Source organism: Schistocerca cancellata, chromosome 9, assembly GCF_023864275.1.
Source record: "Schistocerca cancellata isolate TAMUIC-IGC-003103 chromosome 9, iqSchCanc2.1, whole genome shotgun sequence".
Taxonomy (NCBI): Eukaryota; Metazoa; Arthropoda; class Insecta; order Orthoptera; family Acrididae; genus Schistocerca; species Schistocerca cancellata.
In genome coordinates this window covers 388941609-388952923 of record NC_064634.1, presented here as the reverse complement: position 1 = coordinate 388952923, position 11315 = coordinate 388941609, and the positions used below count along the sequence as shown (strand labels likewise).

Here is an 11315-nt window from a genome sequence, read left to right as displayed (position 1 = left end):
TCGCATGACATCTCTCATATTCCTTCCATGAAAACTTTATTCAGTCTCTTTTACACAGGGTGGCTAGTAATCTGACCGAACAAGCTGGTCTTTTTCTTTTGTCTTTTAACTTGCGATCATTGCAAGGCATCACCATCTCTTTCAGCCACGTCGAGAACCAGCTGGTTCACATTCCACAGATCTTCTGTACCATTATGCAACGCAAAATTTAACAACGATGTTTTGTAGAATAGTCTTTTGTTGACTCTACAAGACCTCTCCCTTTCCTTGTACCACGCTACACTGTTCCTATTTTATCAATCACATTTTGCTCATCTTTTTTGTTACCAGTCCCGGAGCAATCATTATATGTCTGTTCCGGAAAAAGAACATTACTGCACAGTTCATACATTTTATTGAAATCAGAAATCTTTTTGTTATGTCCACCAGATATATGAAGGGCTTATTTCAATAGTGGTACAAGTCCATTTTGTTCATTGTGAGATACAGAGTCCTAAAGTTAAATGAGCGCTGAAAAATCTGCATTTGAGATATCAGAAATATTCAAGCATATGGCTTCTTGCTAGAAATAAACCTTTCTTTCTGTTTGTTTGGATCATTAATTTCAGAAGCATTATAGGCAGAAAAGTGGAGGTAATGGATTTGTACCACTACTGAAATCAGCCCTTCATATAACAGCAAAGTTTTTCTCTTTTTCTGCTATACTGTTCAATACTATATCCATTTTCATACAAGATGGAGCCCAGCCATGAACCGAAACGTATTACCACAACTCTACCTTCCTCTTGATAAGCTGTCCTGGCCTACCTGCCATCTATTGTGAAGATGTCCTAACATATAAGACATTTACCTTTTCGTCATTATCTGCTACCCTAAATAAACAAAAAAATCACTCGCATTAATAGCGAACCGAAGCCAAGTTTCAAACTACACAGTAGCACTAGGTACGCAGATACCGTTCAGTGAATGTATTTGTTCACTTCCCATGAGGTATCCCCGCCTTCTATCACATTCTACTGACAGCACCACGAAACCACCAGGCCCGACATGCGAGGTATGGCTGTAAAATAAAGGAACTGATGTACCACAAAGTACGCCTGTGCCCAAGATGAACGACCAGTAACGTAAAGCCTTGGTCAGTCGAATGCGACATCTCTAGTGCCTGTAGACAAATCAGTGTAACCTTGGCCTTCGTTTTGTGTAACAGCTGTTACTTTATTTTGCAGGAAAAATGATTAGTGTAATAGTAGAGAAACGAGTAGTCTTGAAGATTTACATGTAACTTGAAAAAACTGCTAATGAAACCCATTTGTTTCTAAAAGAAGGCTGTTTATAACTTGCGCGAGTTTTAGAGTGGTTCAAGCGATCCTAAGATGGCCAACAGGACGTCGAAGATGAGTCAAGCCGTTGTACATCATAAACGAATGAAAATTCGGAAAATCAGGCAATCTGATTCGATCCGAACGTCGATAGAGTTTTCGATCGATTGCTGAAACTGTAGGCATTGACAAAAAACGTGTAACGCAAATATATAAACAGTTTAACATTAGAAAAGTGTGTAGAAAACTGGTGCCGAAAATTCTCACGATTGAGCAAAAAGAAGCTCGTGAAAATGTTTGTTCTGCAATTTGAATACCACGGAAAATGATATTAATTTCTTGAAAAGAGTGATAATATGTGATCAGTCTTGGGTTTGTCACTTATGATTCTGAAACTAAACGTCAGTCCATGTAGTGGAAGGGCCTACCTTACCAGGGCGAAAGAGCTCGAATAAGTAAATCAAGATTCAAAGCGATGATCTTTTCTTTTTTTTTTCCTTTTCAATATTTATGAAATTTTGTATCTTCACTGGGTTCCTGAAGGACCGACTATTAATCAACATTACTATCTTGAGGTTCCTGCTCAACTTCGCGAGAAAACAGGAAAAAATTGTGGAAGTACATCATGCGTTTTGCATCAAGACAACGCACCGCCTCATACGAAATTGTCTGTTAAAAGGTTTTTAGCGAAGTACAGCATCCCAGTACTAAACTGCACATCTTATTCATGACCACCACGTGACTTTAATCTGTTCTTCAAGGTCGGTTCTGCATTAAAAGGAACAAGATCTCAGTCAGCTGAAGCAGTGAAAGAAAAAGTGGCATGTGTCATTAAGAAGCTCACAGAGGAAGATTTGCAGCTCTGTTTCCATCAATGGAGCGTTGTAGGGATAGAGGAGGGGACTGTACTGAGGGTAACAGGAAATAAGTTTTTTAAATAAAATGTCTTACAACAATACTCCCGTCAATTTATAGCCGCACCTCGTAGATTCTGGTCAGGCTTCAATGCTCTCAAGAGTTGCGGCCGCTGTTTACTGCTTTGCCCGCCAGACGCCGCCTCTTTTTTTTCCCCCTAGGATGGGATGTAACGATAAGAGAAAAACACTATTTATTACACATTCAGTTAGGCTTGGGCACTCGATGTGTCTAAGCTGTTATGTGTGACTGCTTCCTCGTGTTATGACAGATTGCGTATGAGGGGTGGAACGTTATTGACTTCGCTACTACCGAGCGGGGTGGCGCAGTGGTTAGACACTGGACTCGCATTCGGGAGGACGACGGTTCAATCCCGCGTCCGGCCATCCTGATTTAGGTTTTCCGTGATTTCCCTAAATCGCTCCAGGCAAATGCCGGGATGGTTCCTCTGAAAGGGCACGGCCGTCTTCCTTCCCCCTCCTTCCCTAATCCGATGAGACCGATGACCACGCTGTCTGGTCTCCTTCCCCAAACCAACCAACCAACTTCGCTACTCGATACTTGTGCCATCTTGCAGGGTTTACCGTTCCTACCGATTCTAATTGTCGAACTTCGTCCCTAAGGGCATCGATTTTGTCAAGAACTCGTAGAGCCTTGTCATGGATCTTGTATAGTGGTCTCGTGGGGTGCGGTGCGGATGTCGACGTTTCTTGTCCACCATGGAGCTCCCGTGATCCATCGATAGCAATTGTTTTGCAGCGCTTGGAGTTTGTTGTACTTGGAGACGCAGGTAGTTCCCCACGAGGTGGAGCCATATAACATTGTGGGTTCCACCGTTGCCTTATACAATTGGAGTTTAGTCGTAGGGTTGAGATCCTTACTCTTCAGGAACGGAATTAATGACCTGGCCATCTTCTGGGCTGCCGTCTGCTTGTCGTCAATATGCTGCGTAGTGAGTAATTTTTTGTCAAGGTAGACACCGAGGTACTTCACTCCCGGCGACCATGGAATAAATTGATCAGCTATTTGGAGTCTGTCGTTCTGAACCGGTTTCCTCCGTGTGAACAGAACGGCTGCCTCTTCGTCGGGTTGATCGTTACCTTATTTTGCAGCGCCCAGCGTTCCATTACAGCAAGTTGACGTTGCATCCTAGCGATTAGCTGGTCCAAGTGTCGTCCAGTTGTCAGTAAGGCCGTATCGTCCGCATAAAAACTCGCCGTAACAAGGGGGACTGTTGGGATGTCATTTATATATAAGTTGAAAAGCAGAGGCGAAATGACAGAGCCCTGCGGAATTCCTGCGGAGATCAGTTTCATTTCGGAGTTTTTATCGTCGACTGGGACATACAGTTTCCTGTCCTGCAGAAAGCTGTCTATGAGTCCAATGTAACAATCCGCAATAGGGGTAGTGCGATTCAGTTTGACGATAAGGTTGGGCCGCCACACCTTATCGTAAGCTTTTTCGATGTCAAGGAATACACCAATCGTGAAGTGCTGCTTGTTGTATCCTTCTTGTATCCGTTCACGCCGCCCTCCTCTGTAGTTGGCCGTATCATAGCTCCCACATGCCCACGAGATGTCACTCCAAACGCCAATTAAATATACAACAGATAACAATAAATACATTACACACTCGTCCTTACTTAGCGGCAATGAATTGTATGCACAAGCCTTCTTTATGAATCGGTTTGCCGGTGGACAACGTATCAAAATCCCATAGTAACGCTTTGAGATTACTCTACCGCAGCGGGTGTAGAATAGATGAGTTCTGTCAGTTTCAAGAGTAGTAATATGAAGAGAAAATATGCACCGAACTGTTTCGGGAGGTGTGTACCTAATTAGCACGGCGCAACCAGCGGGCGGGAGTGGAGGGAGGGGAGGGCACGTGCGTAGTGCACGTGGCGCCAGCGGCCAGCGTCGCCATGGCAACCGTCGGGCGCTCCCCTCCACGGCGCAACGCAGGCGGACAGCTGGCGCCACCTCGCCGCCACGTTACGTTTACGCTCTGCTCCAGGAAGGAGTTAATGAGAAGGAAAGCGGCAGTTTTTATTACAGCGCGCCTGGCAATGCCAGATGCGGAGCTCAAGAGAGCATTAAATTGCTCAATCGAACCTCGTTTGGTCCCCATTGTCTGACGCGCCGCACTTTTGATTCACTCATTACCCTGACGTCATGCACAGACGCCCTGCCGGACTAATTTATTTGATTGTGCAGCGCGTAAATGTGGAATTCGTTTGTTTGCAGCGTGTGGGAAACAGGTCGGTGAAAGTTGCTGTATTTTCGTACGTTTCTTTGTTGAGCTGTTCCTGGGCGGATTTCATGTGTTCGTTATAAAGACTGTTTGTGAACGCTGTCTATCTATGACGAAATTGCTATTCTTTTCCGTAAGTGCTTTGACTGGTTTGATACGGCCCACTATGCTCCACTTTCCGACTGTAGTAGCACTAAAGCCAACATTCCCAATTGTTTGTTGGATTCATATAGTGTGTCGTGTAAGAAGTAACATACCTCTAATTTCGTGAGTGGCTAAAGATTCAGAAAAGAGGCTTTCGGGAAATGATGTTACACTGAGTTGCCCACAACTTCGTTAACTCTTCTATCAATCGATATATTTAGAAAATACCTGTAATGATCCGTTCTACTTTTTTAAAATTTCTTGAAAACACGAGTGGAGTGATAAACGCTCGGTAATGTCGAAATTTTTCGCAAAGTTGTCGTAGAAATGTGCCAAACATGAAAGAGAAGACGTCTGGGATCGGCTATTACGGCTTTCAGGCCAGGTTGCGTCGTTGTATGTAGCAAAAATGCGAGTATAGGATGAAGCTATTAGGGCAAAACATTTCCTGTTAACCCTACTTCATACCACACAGAACTGTGTCCGGTACGATAGTTGTATATGGAACTACATTCTTACTTCTAGCGTATCAGAAGGGATCAAGGGCCGGCCGGTGTGGCCGTGCGGTTCTAGGCGCTTCAATCTGGAACCGCGTGACCGCTACGGTCGCGGGTTCAAATCCTGCCTCGGGCATGGATGTGTGTCATGTGCTTAGTTTAGTTAGGTTTAACTAGTTCTAAGTTCTAGGGGACTGATGACCTCAGAAGTTAAGTCCCATAGTGCTCAGAGCCATTTGAACCATTTGAGGGATCAAGGAAGTCTGTTTTATTCTGGTTTATAGCGTATCAGAAGAGATCAAGGAAACCTGTTTCATTCAGGTTTAAGTGAACAGCTTTTGTGGAAACACACAGTCTGGCTATTTGGCGTTGTTTAGGCCGCAATAGCTGATTCCAGTACACTCGTCTTCCAGTTTTAGCACATAATTCGGATACTTCTGCGAAACTTCACGACGCCACCACTAGCATTTGTTATATCACCGCAATCGTGTTCTCAAGAACTTCCTAATGTCGTTGAAAAGTAACTCGTTCCATTAGTTCGTAACGTTTTTTCGAAAGTTTAATAATAAACACAACGGATACACATAACAGAGACTCTAGTCATCATTAATATATTCTCCTCCACTACGTACAATAGTCTACCAACGCTGGGGTAACTTTCCGATTTCGCGACTGTAGAAATCAAGGGGTTTTGAGGCGAAGAACACATTGAGTCAGGATGGGAACGAATTTTCACCCGCAAGGGAGTTCCTTGAAGGTTGTTCGATAGAGATGGGGAAAAGGTGAAAATCGGAAGGCGCAAGATCAGATGAATAGAGTGGGTGCGAAATGACTTCTCAACCCAACTCCCGTTTAGTGGTTTTCGTCAGTCTAGCAGAATGTAGGCAGGCGTTGACGTTGAAGTAGCATCATTTCACGAAGTCTTCCTGGTCGTTGTAATTGGATTGCGTCTGTAAGACGTCTCAGTTGTTGACAATAAATGTCGGCAGTGATGGTTGTACCTTGGGGAAGCAAAACCGTCTTTGTTGCACCAGATGCATAACATTATCTTATGTGGATGCGCACAAGCCGGCCACTGTGGCCGAGCGGATCTGGGCGCTTCAGTCCGGAACCGCGCTGCTGCTACGGTCGCAGTTTCCAATCCTGCCTCTGGCATGGATGTGTGTGACATCCTTAGGTAAGTTAGGTTTAAGTAGCTCTAAGTCTAGGGGACTGATGACATCAGATGTTAAGTCCCATAGTGCTTAAAGCTATTTGAACCAATTTGGATGCGCGCAGGTCTTCGTACGTGGGTCGCTGCTTTCTGTGGGTTCAACTACTCCTTTATTTTTTATGTTAGCATAAGGACACTATTTCTCGTCACCAGTAACAGTACAGGATAGGAACGGCCGGTATCGTTCACGGGCCAATAGAGACGTGCACAAGCAGAGATGTACTTATGGCTACCCCATGATTTTTTGATTTTAGCTTAGAGCATGCAGTATCCATACACCCGATTTTTGAATCTTCCCCCTTGCATGAAAATGTCGCACGATGGTGGAATGATCACAGTTCATCGCATCTGCCAGTTCTCGAGTGCACTGTTGTGAATCGTAGTGGATTAATGTGTTTAAACGCTTTTCATCAAAACCCGAATGTCTTCCTGGACGTGGAGAATCACTTACGTCAAAACGATCCTCCTTAAAACATGAAAAACATTTTCATGCCATGCTCTGTCCAGTGTCACTATCCCATACACGGCACAAATCTTTCTGGCTGCCTCCGCTGCTGTTGCCCCTCTGTTGAACTCAAACAAAACAATACGTCGGAAATGTTCCTATTCCTCCACATAACACTCCATTTTCCAGCGTTCACATTTCTACTCACTATCTCCAAATGACAAAATGACTGACAATATGTGAACTCAAATAGCAACAGTGAGCTACGAATAAAAACGAGAATTAACAAATAAACCCATAGCAACCGGAATACCAACAAGCAGAATAAACGCGCTACGAATTTATACACCAGCCTAACACTACATGAATTGAGAATATTAACAACAAAATTAGCCGAAAACCTCGTTTCGATATCTTCAACCGCTCACAAAACAAACAGATTGTCGTTGGCAATTGCGTGACCTGTGCGTAAATATCGGGTGCCAAATACCTTCGGAAACCTAAGGACTTGTGAAATACATACCGCACAGAACTGTTGCTCTGTCGGATTACAGAGACTGATCAACACTGTTTAAATCAGGAGGCCATAATGTTCTGGATCATCGTCGTACGTCCTCAGCTCTCCTCGCCATCTTCTTATTTTACCTCTGCTGCTCTTTATCTTTCAAGTGACGTCTAGTTTGAGACAAGTTTGTTCAGAATTGTCATCCTATCTTACGCGACGTGGCTATCGATCTCATTTCAGAGCTTTACATTGGGCCACTGCGCTCTGTACCTTTATTTAGAACCGAGGTCCCATCGCCTACACGTAGGAGCTAGTGAACTAAGAATTTTGAAACAGCTACTGTGTTTGGAGAAAGCTCCTCTACCGGTAAGGTGAATGGAAAAGTCCGGCGTGTCACGTAACTGGAATGCCTTCATAGATCCATATTTAAACTGGATGAAGGTGGGACACAGCTAGTATACTTTTTAATAAAAAGTAATTGGAATGCTGTCGGGTCGTGTAATAGCAGAGTACTTCAAACCCATCCACACGGCGCAGCTACACTATGTGATCAAAAATATCCGTACACCTGGCTGAAAATGACTTAAAAGTTCGTGGCGCCCTCTATCGGTAATGCTGGTATTCAGTATGCTGTTGGCCAACCCTTTGCCTTGATGATAACTTCCACTCTCGCAGGCATACGTTCAATCAGGTACTGGAAGGTTTCTTGCGGAATGGTGGCCCATTCTTCTCGGACTGCTGCGCTGAGGAAAGGTATCGATGTCGGTCGATGAGGCCTGGCACGAAGTTGGCGTTCCAAAACATCCGAAAGGTATTCTATAGGATTCAGGTCAGGAGTCTGTGCAGGCCAGCCCTTTACCGGGATGTTACTGCCGTGTAACCACTCCGCCACAGGCCTTGCATTATGAACAGGTGATCGATCGTGTTGAAAGACGCAATCGCAATCCCCGAATTGCTCTTCAACAGTGGGAAGAAGAAGGTTTTTAAAACATCAGTGTAGGCGTGTGTTGCGATAGTGCAACGCAAAAAAAACAAGGGGTGCAAGCCCCCTCCGTGAAAAACATGACCACACCATTACACCACCGCCTCCGAATTTTACTGTTGGCACTATACACGCTGGCAGATGACGTTCACCGGGCATTGGCCATACCATAGGACAACCACATTGTGTACCGTGATTCGTCACTCCACGCAACGTTTTTCCACTGTTCAATCGTCCAATGTTTTCGCTCCTTACACCAAGTGAGGCGTCGTTTGGCATTTACCCGCGTGACGTGTGTCTTGTGAGCAGCGGCTCGACTATGAAATCCAAGTTTTGTCTCTTCCCGCCTGTCATAATGCTTGCAGTGGATACTGTTGCAGTTTGGAATTCCTATGCGATGGTCAGAACAGAAGTCTTATCTATTACACATTACGACCCTCTTCAACTGTCGGCGGTCTCTGAGTCAACAGACGAGGTCGGCCTGTACGCTTGTGGACGTGTCCCTTCACGTTTTCACTTCACTATCACACCGAAAACAGTGGACCTATGGATGTTTAGGAATGTTGAGATCTCGTGCGATGTATGACACAAGTGACACCCAATCACCTGACCACGTTCGAAGTCCGTGAGTCCGCAGAGGGCCCAGTTCTGCTCTCTCACGATGTCTAATGACTACTAAGGTCGCTGATATGAAGTACCCGACAGTAAGTGGCAGTACAATGCACCTAGTATGAAAAACATTTTTTCCCGGATACTTTTGTTCACATAGTGTATATACTCACATTTCGTGACATGTTCGAGGACTCAGATGACAGGCTTTGGCACACGAAAGCTTAGTCCACACCGGGACCCATGTTGCTCGTTTTTGTTACGCGGTTGAGTCGAGCTTGAGTCGACGCTGCTTTTCCATACACGCACAGTGTTTCCATGTCCGTGGAGTGTGTGGCTGGGTCCAAACTGATACAACATTTGAAACCCGTAGAAATGGGATTCTCTCAAACAACTTTGCGCAACATTGCAAATGTGGACGTGTTCGGAGGAAGTTAAATGTGAACGTGTTCTGAGGATGTAAGGCTTACTGTAATCTGGCACGTAGTCATCAGTGAACCCTTAACACACAAAGTTTGGTTTCTAAGACCGCGCGAAAATTTTCGAACATCCTCTCCGAGATCTCTTGTGACGGCATCCTACACTCCTTAAATTGCCAATCCCACAGTGTTTTGTTGTCGTTTGCTTTATCCCATTCTTTGTTTGTTGTTGATACGTGTTACTGACAGGTGTCTGGGTCACCTAGGCCACACCTCTTGAACTACGTACATATTTTCTTCATTACAGTACAGTACAAAATGTGTTCGCATGAACGCTTCAGTTTTAACTTCCCGAGTTTAATGAAATCTGTTAGCCGGTGGATGGAGGAAGGTGTCAGTGATGTAGATCAAAGTCAAGAAACGGACGAAAAAGACGATTTCACAATAGCCAGTGATCACAATTCTGCTATCGAACAAGAGCATCTTTCAGAGGAAGAACTCAGCACAGTTGTGGTAGGGATCTGTCAGTTTCTCCAATAAAATACTTAGTGTTAGCTAAAATCAAAAGTGTGCTGTGGAGTGATAAGAAAAATGTAGATCCCAGCACTGAAATAAACCCATAGCAACCGGAATACCAATGTGGAAAACAAAAAGTCTACGAACTTATGCACCACTGTAATACTACACGCGTTAAAGAGTATTAAACACAACAAAAGTTAGGAGGCCTTCGATATAATATCGTTTGCTGAAAACCTTATATCGATATCTTCAACCGTTCACGAAATAAAAGGGGTGTTCTTAGTTACATTTTACTCGAGTCACACTGCGTAACTTTTTTCTGAATGGAATCGTAAAAGAATACGCAAATTTAAACTCTGGAATTCAGTTTTATGTGGAAATCTACTTGATAAATCCTGCAGAAATAGTATAATTTTTCAGAATCTGAAATTTAGTTCTCCAACTCCTCCATTCATAAACGCACTATTTATTAAACCACACCAAAGTACGTTATTTTGTGTTACAAACAGTAAAACGCTGCAGACTTTGCTCAGTAAAATGAAATAAACAAGGAGCGTCTAAACAACACATAAATAATGTGAAAAAATCGTTCAAATGGCTCTGAGCACTATGGAACTTAACTCCTGAGGTCATCAGTCCCCTAGAACTTAGAACTATTAAACCTAAGGACATGACACACATCCATGCCCGAGGCAGGATTCGAACCTGCGACCGTAGCAATCGCGCGGTACCAGACTGTAGCGCCTAGAACCGCTCGGCCACTCCGGGGATTGTTGTCGTCGTCTAACGTCTCAAACTACTTTGAAAATAATTGGAGTTCTCCAAATGAACAGCTGCTTGTGAGGCATCACACATATCGAATATAGAAACTACTACAAATGAGGACGGGAATTAAAATGTTTGTCGGGAAAGTACCTGTATGGCATTTTGATACCGGAAATGAAAAAATAAATCACTCTTTGAAAAGCCAGTTTCGGCAGTTAGACAAAAATTAGAGAAAAGTAGGAATAATGGAACTTCTCCTAATAAATGTTCGTGGCTCCGTTATGGACCATTCGTATTTTTCCTACGTGCCAATCAATCAATTAAGACGAAGTCTTAAACTGATGTAGAAGATTATAAGATAAGAGAATATAAAATTAATAACTTCAAATTTTTTTTAGAAATACAGAACAAGAATTATCCTATTATTTTCGTGATCAGCCAGCCACAGTCCTCTGCTGTGGAGTTTTAATTCCTTCTGCCTTTGTTCTCTATGTTGTTTTTGTTGCTGTGCTCTGTTTTCCGTGTTGTCTTCCCATTGACCATGGGGCTTTTCTTCCCCCGGAATTATAATTTTAGTGCTTCGCCTGACTGGTGGATGGTTTCACTGTGCTGTGTGTTTATGAAACAAGGGACTGATGACCTCTGCAGTTTGGTCCCTTTAATCCTCAAACCAACCAACCAACCAACCAACAAGAATTAGGAAATAGTGGCTTAACATACATAGCCGGAAAAC

The 11315-nt window shown here is 43.8% G+C and overlaps 1 pseudogene; it reads right to left on the bottom strand.

The window, feature by feature from the left end:
• Positions 1-208: 208 nt before the first annotated feature.
• Positions 209-846, bottom strand: LOC126101441 (thioredoxin-like protein 4A; annotated as a pseudogene).
• Positions 847-11315: the final 10469 nt, after the last annotated feature.